This window comes from Neopsephotus bourkii, unplaced genomic scaffold, assembly GCF_033783945.1.
Source record: "Neopsephotus bourkii isolate Nb327-2 ecotype Australia unplaced genomic scaffold, CSIRO-AGI_Nbou_v1 NB_359, whole genome shotgun sequence".
Classification (NCBI taxonomy): Eukaryota; Metazoa; Chordata; class Aves; order Psittaciformes; family Psittacidae; genus Neopsephotus; species Neopsephotus bourkii.
The window spans coordinates 1,417,442-1,435,516 of NW_026900865.1; the positions used below are offsets into that span (position 1 = coordinate 1,417,442).

Below are 18,075 nucleotides of genomic sequence, written 5' to 3' on the forward strand. Positions count from 1 at the left end.
ATTTGTGTTGAAATATGTGGTCCTTGGACAAAGTGGGGGGAAAAAAGATGTCTTCTCTAGACTCCAAAAGCAGATAGGCACAGAGCAAGGTTTCTGCTGAGCCTGCACTCAGAAAAGAAGGGAAAAACATTGAGGGTATGTTCCAGTGAGGCACTGGAATAGGCTGCCCAGGAAGGTTGTGAATGCTCCATCCCTGGCAGTGTTCAAGGTCAGGTTGGACGAGGCCTTGGGTGATATAGTTTAGTGTGAGGTGTCCCTGCCCCTGGCAGAGGGGTTGGAACTTGATGATCTTAAGGTCCTTTCCAACCCTAACTATTCTATGATCCTATGATCATGGGTTCAGAAGCTTCTTCATTTATTCTGAAGAAATAAAACAAACGCAGTAAAGTAAAAGGAACTGAATCCTGTGGTTAGGGATTTGAACTTGGGCTGGTGAGTCAGCCCTCTGACATCCAGAAATAGTCTTCTGCTTCAAAACAAGATGTCCTTCTGAGGAGAGGCTGAGCCACCGTAATGCACTGATGACTACAGCGTTGGTGGGACAAGGGAAGACTCTGCCATCACCCTCTTGGAAGCCAAAGGTAAGGTAGGGGCTTCCATAGCCCTGCAATGGGAGGTTGTGCAAAAGCTAGAGATTGGGGCTGTTGATCTTACAGGATCACTGCAGAGCCCCTGTCCCGCTAACAGATTTTCTGCTTCAAAAGTAGAAGCTGAACTTCATGTTCTTGGGTCCACGTTCATGAACAGTCTGATTTATGCAAGTCTTGAGCATTCAGTAACTTACTTTAATTTCAGTGGGTTGTTTTGTGGGTTTTTTTGTAAACAGTGCATCATTCTGTTTAAATAGAGAAGAAAGCTGCAAGACTGTCAAAATAACAAACAGCTTGGTGTACGTGATATTTTAATAATTCTCCTCCTTAAGCATCACGGCCCTTATCATCATCCTAGCTCAATGACAAATGATTTGATCTTTCATTTTCTCTAATCAAGAGCTCTGGAACTAAATCATTTTACTTAATGGGAACAGCAAAGTCACTTGAATAATGCAGATTCAGAGCTCTACTCAGATGTGACTTCTGAGCAATGTGCTATCTGGGTCAAACTGTGGATAAAAAAAAGGAAGAGGAGAGACTAGGATGAAAAAGACAGAAAAGTAACCAGAGACAGAAGCAAAAAAATTCATCTGTTTTGGTAGAGGAAGATAGCACATCACATTAACAGGCTAGAAGATAAATCTATCATCAGCTCTGTTTTCATCATGTAGAGTGGATATTTTAAGAAACTTCATCAACTAAGTAGGAAGTTGCTATGTGGCTAATAAGGAAGATTGGGTGAGATAACAACACAAACAGCCTCGGGGAAAAACCCATGATAGAAACTGATGGCAACAGCTAAAAGCTGCTATTTAAACAACTTTTTAAATTATTATTGATGTAAGAGCTATCATGTGTTCTTCATGCTGCAGTATCCACCATGAAGGTCACATTTGAAACAATGCACATTGATCTGAGCCTATGTAAGAGAGACATTGTAGATGCAGAATAATGATTTGGTCCCTGCATCATGCTCTCACACACTTTCTGTATGGGCACAATGCAACCCACTTCTGACATTTATTTCTCTGCAGACTGCCCAGCCCTTCTCCCAGTGAGGCAGGCTGGAGGCCCTGCAGGAAGAAACTTTTGCTGAAGCTGTACAGTAGCGATTCCCCAGGCATTGCTTGTGTCCAGCTCCCACTGTTCTGGGGCATCATAAGTCCCACAATACAGTGTGAAGCGATGTGAGCATACCTTAGCAACAAGAGCTGAAAGCTACTATTCATACCAGCCTCCCTATTGATTTAAAAGCAATTATTCGCCTGAGTATCACAGTATCACAGTATCACAGTAGGTTAGAGATTGGAAGGGACCTCAAAAGATCATCTAGTCCAATCCCCCTGCCGGAGCAGGAACACCTAGATAAGGTTACACAGGAACGTGTCCAGGCGGGTCTTGAATGTCTCCAAAGAAGGAGATTCCACAACCTCCCTGGGCAGCCTGTTCCAGTGTTCCGTCACCCTCACTGAGAAGAAGTTTCTTCTCAGGTTTAAGTGGAACCTCTTGTGCTCCAATTTGTATCCATTACCCCTTGTCCTTTCATTGTTTGCCACTGAGAAGAGCCTGGCTCCATCCTCGTGACACTCCCCCTTTATATATTTATATACACTAATAAGGTCACCCCTCAATCTCCTCTTCTCCAAACTGTAGAGACCCAGCTCCCTCAGTCTTTCCTCATAAGGGAGATGCTCCACTCCCTTAATCATCTTAGTTGCCCTGCGCTGGACTCTCTCCAGCAGGTCCCGTCTTTCACCATCCGCCCCAGCGAGTAAGCCCCGCTCACGTGAGAAAGGGTTTACAAAATCATGGCCAAAGGCTTCTGAGCACTCCTGTCATTCCCAGATATGTGTGTTGCGAGACACAGTTTACTTTCATGAGGTGTTTACATTCATGAGTCTTTAACCAAGTTTTCTATGCCTTCCTGTTTTGGAGTTATTCTACACAGTCATAACATTCCTTGGTGTCTTTTAGAAAGATTTGGTATATGACTAAGTTTGGCAAGGCTTCTAGGTGATCCTGAAGTACTTAACTCTGCCAAGGATCTTTGCTACTAGCTAAACCTTGACATGGTCTCCCAAATCCAGCTTGGACTTGTGAAGGGCTGAGGAGAGGACAGCCCTGTGTCCAGATTGGCTGCAGTTCTTCAAAGATAGACCAACCCTTTCCCAGAGTGTTAGAGAGACAATCCTCCATTTCTGGACTCTCTGGCCTGCACCATGTATCATGCCTGAAGACAGAGGTGGAGGAGAAAGCAACAGCCTGGATACGCTAAGGGAGGGATGGCTAAAGAGGCAGCCCAAGAACTGGCTGTACTTACAGCAGCCTTCACAATCAGACGTGTCCAAGTTGCATCCAGCTTAGCCCTGGGCACATTTCAACCTATCTGCACTACCTCTGAACTGCAACGAGCCATCAATTTGTCCATCTCTTACTGCCTACAGAATGGAAAGGGCAACACTAAACGTTTTGCTTCAAGAGAGAAAGTCTTGAGGAGTAATTTCCAGCATATGATTCCTAAAACTCTGCAAATGTGGAGACGCTGAGTGACTCAGTGGACTAAGGTTGGCCAGGCAATAAAAATTAATTCTATTTGGCTTCTGGTGTAGTACACAGCTTTTGGTCAGCTATTTAATCTTTCACACTCTCCCTTATTCTGAAGAGTTAGGACCCAGCTCAGGGCATGCTCTGATATTCTCTGGAGCTGCAAAAGTAGAACTGCCAAGCACCACTTGTATCATGTTGGTTATACACCTTAGAGGCTTAAATGGTAGTGCTGACAGACCCTTAGTAATAGTGTTATAGGCATTAGCACATCTATAATAAGTACAGGTAAATAATGGAGCTACAGAACTGATGGACAGGGGTAGAGCAATTGATGTCATCTACCTGGACTTGTGCAAAACGTTTGACACTGTGCCACACAACATCCTTGTCTCTAAATTGGAGAGACATCAATTTGATGGATGGACCACTCGGTGGATAAAGAACTGGCTGGTGGGCCACACACAAAGAGCTGTGGTCAATGGCTCAATGTCCGGCTGGAGACCAGTAATGAGTGGTGTTCCTCAGGGATCAGTGTTGGGACCGGTCTTGTTTAACATCTTTGTCGCTGACATGGACAGTGGGATTGAGTGCACCCTCAGCAAGTTTGCTGATGACACCAAGCTGTGTGGTTTGGTTGATACGCTGGAGGGAAGGAATGCCACCCAGAGGGACCTTAACATGCTTGTGAGGTGGGCTGATGCCAACCTCATGAAGTTTAACCATGCCAAGTGCAAGGTCCTACACCTGGGTTGGAGCAATCCCAGGCACAGCTACAGGTTGGGCAGAGAAGAGATTCAGAGCAGCCCTGCGGAGGACTTGAAGGTGTTGGTTGGTGAGAAATGAACATAAGCCAGCTTCAGTGTGAACTTGCAGCCCAGAAAGCCAACCGTATCCTGGGCTGCACCAAAAGGAGCATGACCAGCAGGTCAAAGGAGGTGATCCTGCCCCTCTACTCTGCTCTTGTGAGACCTCACTTGGAGTATTGTGTGCAGTTCTGGTGTCCTCAACATAAAAAGGATGTGGAACTGTTGGAACAAGTCCAGAGGAGGGCCACGAGGATGATCAGGGGACTGGAGCACCTCCCATATGAAGATAGGCTGAGAAAGCTGGGGCTGTTCAGCCTGAAGAAGAGAAGGCTGCATGGAGACCTCATAGCAGCCTTCCAGTATCTGAAGGGGGCCTATAGGGATGTTGGGGAGGGACTCTTCATTAGGGAATGTAGTGATAGAACAAGAGGTAATGGGTTAAAACTTAAATGGGAAGTTTAGTTTAGATATAAGGAGGAAATTCTTTCCTGTTGGGTGGTGAGGCACTGGAATGGGTTGCCCAGTGAGGTTGTGAATGCTCCATCCCTGGCAGTGTTCAAGGCCAGGTTGGACGAAGCCTTGGGTAATATGGTTTAGAGCGAGGTGTCCCTGCCCATGGCAGAGGGGTTGGAACTTGATGATCTTAAGGTCCTTTCCAACCCTAACTATTCTATGATTCTATGGTTCTAAATGTCATCTTTGTGTTTATTTTGTGCTCAAGTGGATCGCCAAAATCAGTCTATTGCTTCACACATATTAAGTAACCTGTCTTTTCATTCTGTGAAATGTCCTGAATCGTAAGGATTTGTGGCTTTCTGTACCACAAATCCTCTGCCAGAGCTTGCACATGGCATGAGTTAAATAAGATCTGATTTGCTTTCTTTCCATTTCTTTTCAGGTTTACAAGTTTGTATGCTTATATCATGAAGCCACATTCTTATATTGCCTAGCTTTTCTTTCATAATCTTGGTGTGTTGAGTGACATTAGCAATTAAAGTACTGTGAGTATGTTCCATCAGTAATGAAAGTCTTCACAGCTTTCTCAGCTACTGTTCATAGTACATATTTCATAGTACTGAAATATGAAGAATGCATGCTGCTTGAGCTTGCCATTTGTCTTTAAGAAACAGTGGTTCTTGAACAGCCTGATGCAGTATCCATGTCTTGGTGATACACAGAAACACAACAGTCTTGTGCTCCACCAGCATCATTTTTCCAGCTGTTGAAACTGAGATTTTTATCTCTGTAACACATGAAAGAAGACAGAAGAAGTGGCCTGGATGCTAGCAGAATAGCAGAGAAATAATGACAATATCACACTATCACAATATCTGCACTCTGGATGCATTTAAGAAACCCAAAATGAAAACTTTTCATTTGAATGCTTAGGGTTTTGTTAAGCATAAATTGAATGGAAATAAGGAGTTTGTGGCTGATGCAAAGAAAACACTAGCTATTCTCACAGATTAATTGCAGTCCTACTACTGCAGTTCATAAAAAAGCAATCTGTAACCATACTCTATTTGAAATGTCGGGGAGAAAATGCAGTTCTTGATATAAAGTGAAAATGAAGCGTGCAATATAATCAGGTACTCCTTCAATAGCTCAGAAACTCTTCTGCCTATGCAGATCTTGGAGGGGTAGCAGGTAAATATGTCCCTCCGGACAGTCCCCATGAGCACTGCTAATCCAACAGTTACCTGAAAAAACCGCTTGTTTGTAAGTTCTGTCAACGCAGTGCAATTTTTCCTGTCGTGGCAGAGATTTTGTAGTCACTGTCATATGCCACTGGCCCCCCAAGTCCCCTGAGAGGCAAACGATAGACCAACCTCACTATACCTTTGTGGAAGTGGCAGTCTCTGCCCAGGCTTTGTGAGGAGGAGCTGCTGCAATGGATCTGATCCTCACAGGCAGAGAGGAGCCAACACATGTGGGACTGCAGAGAGCCTCGCTCACAGACTATGCTTTTGCTTTCTGAAGGAACAGTTGTCAATAGCCATTTTCTTACATTTTTTGGTTGTAGAATGTTGAAAAACCCACCCAGGAGGCCTAAACCAGACCATCTAATGCAGAACACTGGTGTGGCTGACTGAGAAAGGCAAAGTTTCTGAGCTCTGATGTCCATCATACTTATTTATGAAGTGTCCCACATAACGACCTTGTATGTAGTATCCGGCCCACATATTGCATGTTCTCATCGTTCATTAACCCTTTGTTTTTTTTCCTAGACATCAAGGCATAAAATATTTCCTCCTCCCTTGTTCTTTCCTTAAGCTTCATACTGGGATGGAAAAAGTGATGCAATTTCTCCTTAAGTGTAAGCGTTTCAGCAGACTCACAAGTGTTTCTGCTTCTCCAGGTCTGCAGCTGCCCTGTCCCATTCTGCCTTGGAAATACTGCAAGGCTTAGGAATAACTTTTCTTCATATATTTAAGCAACATAACATGCTAATTTAAAATACTCACCATTGTGTCTTGTCCCCCCCTTCCCTTTTTCAGTCCTGCAATTTTTGTGCTATGGAACACTTGCAAACACAAATCTCCCAGGCAGCTCCCAAAATAATCAGCCTTCATCAAGGCTGTTAATTCTGTTAATACACCTTTTCTCCTCCCGTTCTGTTTTTCCTTTCCTCCCTTCTCTAGTCCAATTCTGTGTGAAGGAAGAGGAATACATTTTCTTCCCCTGCCCCCCTTTCAAGACTTTACAGACAGCCCTGGACGCACTACACTGAAAAACATCTTTACAGGGAAAGGCCAGAGATGGCTTTGCTCAGGGCTCTCTGCACTTCCCTTCTATTCCCCATTAATCCCTTTGTCCAAGGCCTTCACAGTCCTTTCAGTCGCCTTTACAGTGTTTTACCTCTGCTCTCTTGCTCCGTTGATATGCCTCTGCTTTGATCTGCCTCAGACCCCACACACCTCTCCCCTCCCTGCTCTCTCCATTAACACTTTCTTTCCCCCACAAGCACCCAGACAAATTCTGCAGCTGCTGGCATTTCTAATCCCTTCGGCTGCCCCTGCATTGGTGAATTTACTGAAGGCCCAGGAAGACAGTGACTGCAGTTACATCCCTGATGAAGCGCCTGCAAAAAGAACCAGTGTCCCAGGTCTGCTCAGTGGGGACCCTGCCTGCTTGTGTTTATTATCCTTGGCCTTCATCCAGGCCAGCCCGGGCAGTGGGCTCACTGGCAGTGCTTGTTCTGGTTGTTCTGGCTGGATGAAGGACCCCCCTGAGAAACTCCTGGGGACTGGAGGAGCAGTGTGCCTGCATGTCTGTGTGCACACTCTTGTCCACCGCCACCCAGCAGCAGTCCTGGATCTTTATGCAGGCTCCCGCATCCTTTTTATTGCTAGATTTCCATTTTCCTGCTACCCCAAAGGGGCCCCTGGCTCCTGCATATCCAGCCAGAGCTCACTGGAGTCTCCTCCAGCATTCCTCCATGTTTCCTCACCAGCTCAGGGGGAAGAATAGCAGTTACTGAATGGCCCATTCACCCCTGGTAGACTTATAAACCACACAGAAAACACGGAGGGCTCCTTTGTAGAGCAGCTCAGGCAGGAGCACCTGAGTCAGCAAGAGAGGCACCGTTGCTCGGTACTGAGCATGAGGTTGGCACAGCAGACTGTGCTGTGGCTGTCCTGTGCCATGATGAGGCCGTTGTCCCCATTGCTCACTGCAGACTTGCAGCAAATTCACAGGCTGCAATGGCCTCCGGAAGAAGGCTTGTGCTCCTCCTTCAGCTCCAAGTGAGGAGCTGGATCATCTCCAAACGCAGTTGTGTGTACTCACCTGGAGGTCGTGTAAATAAATCAGTTCAAGGAATTAACTGGGCTTTTGGAGTAGCTGTGGCTTCTTCCTGCTGAACCCTCCGCAAGGCAACAATCAACTGCCCTTACTGAGGCACTGACTGCTGCACTCGCTGGTCCTGGGAAAGCTCTGGTCCAGGCAGAGCTCTCTGCTGCCCAGAAAAAACCATCTGCAGGACCAGGGGTTTCAATCATTCCTAGATATAAACTGGGGAGCACCTGTACCTTCTTTCATATGGGATCTTATTGTGAATGTTTGCATGTAAGGAGTTAGAAGCTTTAAAAAAGGTTGGGAGTAATTTTCAGTTTCTCTAGGCTGGAGTTTATATGAAAGGCCTTTAATTTAGTTCTCTGTTGGCACTGCTCTTTGATTTTTTACCATATTACTGGTCTCCAGGATCAATATTACATTACATTTTAAAGCGTGCTTTGGGATGTCCCCAACATGGGAAAACAGTTGAACATAGCAGGCGTGCCAGTATACTGGGGTCAGTATCCCCGGCTGTACAAACAGCTGCCTTGTGTGCCTATTTTGACAATGGAAAACATTGAGGGAACATAATCCTGAGTCAGTTTGCTTGGTGCAGTATTCACCCTGGAGTTCTACACATTATACTTTCGCATCACACACTTTTCCTTCATTTAGCTGAACTTCAAGGTCTGGTGAAGGAAAATAGTAGTTTAGATATGATCCATCACAAGAGTGGAATGAGGAATCTTGCTCTGCAAACCTGGCTGGACTTCTGCAAACTTTACTAAAAATCCCTTTTCACATTTTCATTTTTAATACTGAAACAAACTTTTTTGGATGCCCACATCAGAAGGGACTAGGAGGTGCCTCAAAGAGCTTTTGAGACTGAAAATACCTTCCTACTCTTCAGTCCTCTTGCCCTCTTACTTATCGCTTGGAGGTTCAGACCATCAGAGATACTGAGGTGACTCATTATTGATAGGGATTAAGTTGGATGGGAGCAACCCAGGGGATCAGAGGGTGCTAGGTTCATAATACTCCCAAGGCTATCAGCAGTAACATATTCTCGACTGTAACTGTTGCCTGTGTATGCAGTTCAGTAAGGGTGTGGGTACATCCAATACACAGATTCACAGGCTGTGTGTATGACTAGCTGCATAGATCTGAAAGTAAAAGGGGTTTGAGAACTGCAGACCAGGTTTGGGACTTAATCTCTTCTGAGAAAATCCCAATTTAACAGAAGTAAAATGATCCTAGTGTCAGGTTATGAGGGTTGGTGTTTTGAGCATGTGGAAGAAGTCGTAATTAATTTTCAGTTTGGAGGGATGTTTCCATGGTTAGGTAATTCTCTCATACGTGTGAAGCAATTTTGCATTTGATTAGGCAGCTGTAAAATAATGACAGTTTTTATCAGAAAATTGAAATCATCTGAACACAAGACTTCCAGGACAGCACAGTAATTTTGAAGCATGAAAGGAAGAACATGGTTGTTTGCAGAAAACACAGTGACAGGGAGGGGAGGCAGTGTGCTTTTTCAGGAGTCACATTCGAAGGTTAAGATTAGAAGTGCATTATCTTGATGTGGGATTACAGAAAGCCCCCTTGCACAGCTGGTGCAACTGGCACCTACAGAAAGACAATCTGCCTGCTCTTCAGCTTCTAAGCAGTGATAATATCACAGTGTTTTCACCATACTGTAGGATAACAGTGGGGAAGGGTCCCATTGAATTTTAGAGTCGTTGCTATATCTCTACATAGAATCATAGAATCATAGAACAGTTAGGGTTGGAAAGGACCTTAAGAACATCAAGTTCCAACCCCCCTGCCGTGGGCAGGGACACCTCACACTAAACCATCTCACCCAAGGCTTTGTCCAACCTGGCCTTGAACACTGGCAGGGATGGAGCATTCACAACCTGCCTGGGCAGCCCATTCCAGTGCCTCACCACCCTAACAGGAAAGAATTTCCTCCTTATATCCAATCTAAACTTCCCCTGTTTAAGTTTTAACCCGTTACTCCTTGTCCTATCACTACAGTCCCTAATGAAGAGTCCCTGCCCAGCATCCCTATAGGCCCCCTTCAGATATGTGTAGCTAACCATTGTGTTTTGCCATTTCCAGTTCCTTAAGTATCACACAGAGCTGATTAATTCAGTTCAACTTCTCTAAAGTTTCCTTCAGCTCTCATTTTTGAATGTCCTTCTTTCACTGTGCTTTCCGGGAAGGGAAGGAAGAGGGAGCAGAATAAACATCCACAGCTAGGTCTTGTTTTCAGAGCAGCTCAGTACATTCCTGCAGGCTGTGTATAAGAGGAAGGGTGTTTGCTGCGTTTTCTCAAAGTTGCAGGCAGTCCAGACATTTCACAAGTTATTCATCTGGGGGAGGGCAGCACATTTTGCATATCCACAGTGTAATGAGTGGGCCCAGAAACAGACAAAGGTGCAGACAGACGCGGTCAGTACACCTTTCAGATGGATCAGGGTGATCTGTGAACTGAGCCATTAGAGAGCACAGTTTTGTGGGAGCACCTTGTGCTCCCTACAAGGTAGAGACGGAGAGACACCTTACCAAGTTATTCCTGCAGATAGCCTGAAACTTGTAATCAGTTTATAATCTATGTCTCTACAGTTATTGTGTTTGCAGGTACCTGAGCTGCTCAAATAGAAGTTGCGTCTGCGATTCACCATTTGAAGGCTCTGAGCTTCAAAGGCCAAAGGGTAACTGAGCTAAATCCTTACCATGGTGAAGATTTACTGTCCCTAAACATACACATAAACCACAAAATTCAGGAGCCTGGTTTTGTTGAAATGCACGAAGTGTTGAAGCCTTTCTCTTTTGAAAGGGTGGATTTGGAGTATTGGAGATTTTCTAGAGCGCTGCTGTGCCTTTGTACCAGAGCAGCTCCTCTATGATGTTGCAGTATCATCATCAAGCCCAAGCTTGCTGCTGAGGGAGAAAGACTCTTGGCCTGGTGTGGAAGGTAACTAATAAACCGGCACTGGCAAAATAAGAGCTGACCACACAGTTCAGATGGACAACTATTCCTACTTTTGTCATGTAAAACGTTTTCCCTTTTGTAGCCCCTCAGTATGTGTATTACATTGATGAGGTGAGTGTTGCTCTCTTTGCCCAAGCAGCAAGTGATCAGATGAGAGGAAGATGCCTGAAGCTGCACCAAAGGAGGTGTAGATTGGATATTAGGAAAAAATTCTTTGCTGAAAGAGGTGTCAAGCATTGGACCAGGCTGCCCAGGGAAGTTTTGGAGCCACCATCCCTGGAGGCGTTTAAACGATGTGTAAATGCAGTGCTGAGGGGCATGGTTTAGTGCTGGAATTGGCAGTGCTAGATTTATGGTTGGGCTTGATGATGTTAAAAGTCTTTTCAAACCTAAATGATTCTATGATTCTATAATTATTTTTATTATGTGCAACCAAATAATAACCTGAAAATGCCATTAGCAATGAGAGCATGTTCATGCTGGCAGCCTGTCACTGCTCAACTTCTTAACTGTCAGTTTGGGTTGCCCACAGACAGGCTCACAGCATGCTTATAACCAATAAAGGGAGTCTGAAGAGATCAGAAGGCATATGCATAATCTCTTATTACTTGGTGCCAACTGGGAGCATAATAAAAAGAGAAGGAGGCCACTGATTTCTTATTGCATTCAAGTGAGTTACTGGGAAATCAAACCAAAAGTCATACTCCAATACCAGCTAATGTCTCTGCTGAGCTCCAAGATTCTTCCATGCTCACAATTTTGCTGAAGCTGACTGGCTCAAACAATTATCTAATGAGTCAGGCCTCCAAGGAGTGGCATTTGAGATCCTGGAGGGGAAAATATAGCTTTAATTGCCAACATTTCATAGTCCGAAATTTCAGATGCTAACTGATCACTTTGAAGCTGCTGATCTATCTTGGTAAGATACATGTTTTCCTTATCAGTGGTATTTCTTGTGATCTTTAGGTTTTCCCCGATGCACCTGTGGCTGCAGTTACCAGGGTTTATCACCCGCTTGCTCTATTTTCCTGATTTACCTTTTACCGTCTCCTTTTCTCTTGAAAATGCAACTCGTGTTTGTTTAATTGTTGGCCCATGATAAGCTTCCTCATTATCCATCAAGCATGATCATCAGGCAATGCAGAAAAGAAAATAACCCAACAAAGGGAATATATTGTTAGTGACATCGGATGTGTCTGAGTTTAGTTATAAATAAAGATATAAGAGGGAAATGTTTTCTGTAAAGAACCTGCAAATTACAGTGTTGCAAGATCCTATTATATATATCTGTCACAAATCCCTTTGCTAACTCCAGGGCCTTGTCATGATGGAGAGGGAGTGAATTTGCTTTTCTGTACTTTGCCTTTTTTTCCCCCTAAACTGGATATTTTTGGTTGCTTTTTCTTCCCTGAGTATTACCGGCTGGCCCAAACCTTCTGGATTTTTTTCCACTCAACTTGACATGCAGGATCATTAGCATTTCTCCTTCGGCTGTTAAGCAAAATGCATCACTTACCGCAAGCAGTTTTTGCTAGTTTGGGCAGAAGAAATGCCCTATTCCTTTCACCTCAGTTTTTAGAGGACTACCATAGAAAACATTGCTCACTTCAGTGTATAGTATGAAAGATGAAGTTTGACCTTTTCAGCACATCCAAGGCAGAGTGAGGACCCAGTTGCACTGTCCAGGAACAGGCCAGGTCAGGGAACAAAACTCACTGTAATATTCAGGGCAGCTTTGAAAGCAAGGTTATGTGCATCAGAGCCTATGTGAGACTGTTGCAGTATCCAAGTGCTAGAGCTGAGGGCTGAAGTCAAAACCTCATGTCCGTGCTCCAGAAGAGCTGGGTTCAGATTGTCTGCTGGATGTGGAAGTGTCTGTTCCCAGCTTCAACAGCACCAGAAGGACTGGGGTCTGTGCAGAGGTACCAAGCCCTCATCTGTTCTCCCCAGCTCAGCTGCGGCATGCTCTTGAGCACACAAATGATGGGAGTGACAAGTGGGTCAAGCTCATCCCTTGGACTGCCCTTGCCATAGGGCATTAGGGGCTCTGTAGCCAGCCCATAATTGGTGCTCTCACTAATCTTGAACCATGTAGAGGCATTATGGCCAACGAGATCTATTTGAAAGGTATCTAGTGAAAGAATCGCTGGTTCCAGGGAGAAAACTGGCTGTCACACAGCTCACAGCAACAGTAAGCAGGGCCGCACACACTCTACCTCCAAAAGTGCATGAGTCCACAGCCTGAAGAAAGGGATGTTTCCTCCCTGCATGGTACCACTCACCTGTGACACCTGTCAGCAGGTGCCCCTGACAAAATGACTCCCTTAAATACTAGGGTAATCAATTGGGAGCTACTAAATGGCTAGAAAAGTCATTTTGTCCTAAATGTAAATTGAAGGCATCCTTACACTGGAGCAGGAGCTTTGATTTAACATGCCATCAGAATGCAGGGCACCATTCGAGGGGTGATTGAGCACTGACTATTTCTTGTTTTCACAATCAGAAGGAAGAACTGTATTAGTCTGCTTTCTTAAATGAATAAGATGGCACAAGTATTATTTCAACAAAATAAGTTGCATAAGAACATAAACTCTTCCAGTTTAATCTATCCATCAGGATACAAGAGAGCAAATGGAAGCTGCTCATAAATGATTCTTCTTTCAGTGGCACCCGAGTGCTGCTGGTGACAACAGCTGCTCATGGAAAAGGCAAGTTTGGCCTCCTAGCTCACTACATGGGCTCATCATGGGCAGCCTGAGGAGTGGTTAACCTCCATAGGCATTTTACTCACTGCAATTACTTTTCAAGTGGTTTATCCAGGCTGCTAATTAAATGTTTGCCAGACCTGCCTTGCTTGAAACAGATTTTCATTCTCTGTGGGTACATCACAAACTTGAACCTGATGTGATACTTGTGAGCTCTAGTCACTCACTCCTTGCCTTGTGAAAAAGCTGACATGGGATGGCTTGACAGAAGCAGCATCTATAGCTGAAATCACATTTTGGCAATAATTACTTGAGCAGCTAAAAATTACCTCCCAGTAAGTGTGAATGGTGAGGATGTGGCCCAGAGTATAGTGCTGTAAAAAAGGCATCTAGAAATGCAGCAGAATACAGTTTAATTCCTTAACCGTTCGTCACCATCTGTTACGAGCTACATCTCAATAAGAAAAAAAGGCCCCACAGTATAAATCCTTTTTGTTTAGAAGCACTATATTTAGCATCCAGAAAGGATTTGTGTTTTCCACACAGATTTTTGTGCCTCTTTGTGTCTGGATGCAGCAGCTTTCCCTCTCTGCCCCTGCAGGTGTTGCTGGGGGAAATAAGGCGAGGAGGTCAGTAGTGCTGGATTACAGCATCCATGTCATGCTCATCTGCATCAGCTGTGCCTGCAGGTCCCTCCCATGGTCACTCCAATATCCCTGCTGTCACCGTGAGGATGGAAAAAGGTGTTCCTCTTTTAGCTTTAACTTCAACTGGACCAAAGAAGCCACTTAATTCTTGTAGCCTTAGGAATTTAAGTTCAACTGCAGCATGTTGAGGCAACAGCAATCCCATAGTAAGGATCCCATTTTCTCATTAAAATACAGAAGCAGCGTCTTATCCTGTGAAAGAAAATCTCTCCAGCTGATTTTCTGTACTTTGTGAAACTAATTTAGAAGATCAGATACCGAACCCAAACCCAGCAGGAATTTGCTAAGCCCTGCATTAAATGACCCAGTGTTTCTGAATGTTGTATGCTAACAGTCTTTTGAAACAAGAACCCAAATCTGAGTTGATTTTACCTATTTCTCAGTGTTGTTCAGCTGTTTATAGAGGTTCGAGCTCAGTCTGCCAGGTGGTAACAGTTTTGACTTCCAGCATTTTGTCTGTATCTTTGCAGAAATGAAGCTAGCACAGTTCTCTCCTACATGTATATATTTGGCAACCTGAACATCAGTTTGTGGTACTCACACTGATCCCAGCTGCTCAGCATGGATACAAGTGGCTGTCAGCTCAGCGCCTTAAACACACCTTCAATATGCCTGGCCCATATAAATAATTATAGCAGAAAGCATGACAGATGAGGAAGAGGCAGTCTAAAAGGCAAATCTCATTTTTTTCATGAATACTCTGAGTTGTCGTGGCCTGTTCTTTGGTCCCAGTTTGCTTTGGCCCAAACAAGAGCCACCCAGTAGCAAGAGGCAGTTTTGTAACCTTCATACTCACACCAGTGGTGGTGAGATTTGGCTGCTGCCAAAGTAGGTGCTGTATCCAAAGCTGGATGTTAGCATCAAAAGCTGTAGGAAACAACCCTGCTGTCAGTGGGGTTTGACCAGTGTAAAGCCAGTGAAAAGTAAGAATTAGAACCCTTGCTCATATGAAGAATCCCAGGCCATGAGAAGTTTGGGCTATTACTCCAAATACTATTTTTACAATACAGAGCAGTTGCTCTTGGAAGAGCTGGTTATCACACTGAGCTGGTGCTTCTCCTCGCATTGAACAGTAAAAGCAACAGTTTCATTGAGGGTACTTTCTATTACTATTAACCCATGTAAAAAACTGCTGCAGCTGCTGCAGAGATTTATGTGATTTTATATGATAGCCATGCCCAGCTCTGAGCTGCAGAGCCGTGTGCTGGGACACCTGAGGGAGCTGTTGACTCCATCCACTTGGAAGAAGCCATTTCTCCCAGGGCTGCACTTTGTGATCTGCTCTGCTCTGTTCATTTTGAGGGACCAGGCTGCTCCTCGTTCTATGTGGTCTTCTTCTAGCCAAGCAGGGTGGAGATGGAAAAGACTCACCAGTTCCTCTTTCTTTGTTGAGCTGTTTTCACTGGGAACAAGAGGCAACCCATGAAAACATGAACAAGTAGAGCTCCCGTCTCTATTCACAGCCCTCCTCTGCAATTACGTAGTAGTAGTGTTGATGTTGCAGGCACCCAGGCCTTAGAGCTCCAGATCTAGTTCATGGGTTGCCCATTTGCCTGTAAGGTTCATGTCTATTATCATTGAAATAAAGGGAAGCCCCTCCTGGGTTCCTCTTCTCAGAAATGAAACCTAACTTAAAGTACTGTACACCTCCACATTGCCCAAAAGCTTTATTCAAGCAGAGGGAAAAGCATATTAACATCTCCAGTAGTTATTATAGTGAAGCAAAGAACAAAACAAAATAAGAGTAATTTTAAGAGTAATCATCATTAAACAGTAATCCTCATTTTTAAATACTGGAGTAATATTTTGGTGTAATAGCCCTTTGGAGATTTCTAAGATTTGGGGAAATTCAGGAATATAATAGGGCCATTTTCCTTCATTTCAATATAATGAATTTCCCCTGAGCATGGCCTTTGGTTTGATTAAAGTATGAGAAGACTGATACTGGCTCATAAAATAACAGTGGCCAAGGCAGCAATAAAGATGCCTCTTTTTCATTGGGCTAACAATCTAGATAACTTAATACAGTAGCTTAATATTTTCCAAGTGAGGTTGAGGATGAAGATGGATAATGATGAGAAATGCTTTTCTGCAATATATACAGTTTAATGGTGGCCCCGATTCAGCACCATGACTAATCTGAATTATTTCTGCTCATAACATTACATTAAACTCCTGCTGAGGGATTCTGCTTTCACAGCCAGCTATCCAGTAAGTGGCCACCAAGACAAATTTGGCTTCACAGCGCTGATATTTGGCTAGGCTTTTCATTGCTTGGTTTTTGTATTTCTCTATTTGTCTCAAGCAGGCAGGCAAGAATATATGACAGAATGGACCACTTCAGCTAACAGGCTTAAACCTGAAAACATTTGCCTCACTGAATTGTCACTGTGGCAAGTCCCCAGACTTCAGAATCATCAGTCACAGAATTCACTGTCAAATAATAGTATTTTAAAAAATGAAACGAAACCAAATCACAGCTCTTTCAATTTGCAGCTTTGGTGCTCAACTATGAGGCTGCATGTTTCCAAGTTTCTCTCTGCAATCACAAGGAATTACTCAGTTTATAATAAAATTTTGAACTCTCACATTATCTGAGATTTTTCAGAAACAGGATAAAGAGAAAAACTTTCCAACGCTTTGCAATTTGAAATGTAATTCAGACTTGGGAATAAGGTCAGTTTTGTTCTCTCCCATGACTTTCAGGGTATTTAGTAGCACAGATTATTATTTCATACAAGTAGTTCTGCACATTGCCATTTGTCTATACTCAGAGGAACAGCAGGTGTAATTTCATCATTTAAGTATTAAGCTTTTTCTTTGGTAGCTCAGTTGGGATGATTTGTGTTTAGACTTAGACATCCTGCCAAATGAGGGACATAGAAGTGTCTCCTGCTATGAAAGCACTGAAGTGACAGGACCATTGGAAAAAAAACACTTTTGTGATGAAAAGCTGGGTGGGTACAGTGTGGTTATGGTGTTATTGTGTTGTATTTTAAGTGAGAATGTTATCAGGCACAGACTGAGCAAACTGGTAAAGAGGTGGATAATGCACGTCCTGAAAGCAGAGAACTAAACCCCCGCAGGAATGAAAAGAGACAAGAAAGAAAATAGTGGAAAATAGTAGACCTTGGAGGTCTGTATGCAATCATGAGCAACATGAATAACAAACTGGAAGATTTTCATTCACCATCAGAATTCTAACTGCTTTGATAGGACATGATACATGTATGATCTATTTTGGACAGAGAGAGATGAAGAGGCATGTTTCCAAGATGTGCAATGTGGTTGCATCTGCCTCTTGTGAAGGCCAGCAGTTGGAGGCAACAGAGCTGCTGAAAGTCTTTGAACATGAAAGAGGAGGGGAAGGAGCCCTCCTGCAACAAAGATTATTATTTGGTTCTTGGAGAGGGAAAGGCTCCTTTGGATCTAATTCCTGCCAGCCAAAGGGGAGCTGTTACAGAGGGTGAAGGGAGAAAGCAAACTCTGTGACAGGGATCATAAAGAATGGTATTTCTGACATCTAGCACGGGAAGGAAGAAAGAAAGCAGTAAAAGAAAATTAAGGATCTGAAGAAAAGAAGCATCATGCAAGCTGAAGAATTGAGAGAGAAGCAAGGCAGGGGGAAAAAGGGAGTTTAAAGAAAGTTCTCAGAAAGGCAGCCTTGAAAAGACAAGCACAGATTATTTCACATGAAGGAGATACAGGAAGTGTAGTAAGAAAGCACTTTTGCTAACTCAGGTGCTTTTCAGTGACCTGAAAATTATTCAGTGTGGAAAGTAGGTCAAGTTGCTAAGAAGATATATGTAAGATGAGCACAAACCTACAAGGACAGAATCAGAAAGGCCAAGGCATGGAATATAATAGTATTAACAGAGGAGGTAGCTTGAAAAAAGAACAGAAACAATATCTTGAAAGAATATTTGCTAGAACGTGAAGGCA

General features: G+C 43.8%; 1 long non-coding RNA gene across 1 annotated transcript in view; it reads left to right on the plus strand.

The window, feature by feature from the left end:
• The first annotated feature begins 476 nt into the window (after nucleotides 1-476).
• LOC133209758 (uncharacterized) overlaps nucleotides 477-18,075 on the plus strand; it is a 46,448-nt gene continuing 28,849 nt past the window's right edge. Inside the window, exon 1 of the long non-coding RNA XR_009724753.1 lies at nucleotides 477-581. This is a non-coding gene — a long non-coding RNA (uncharacterized LOC133209758). The remainder of the gene's footprint in view (nucleotides 582-18,075) is intronic.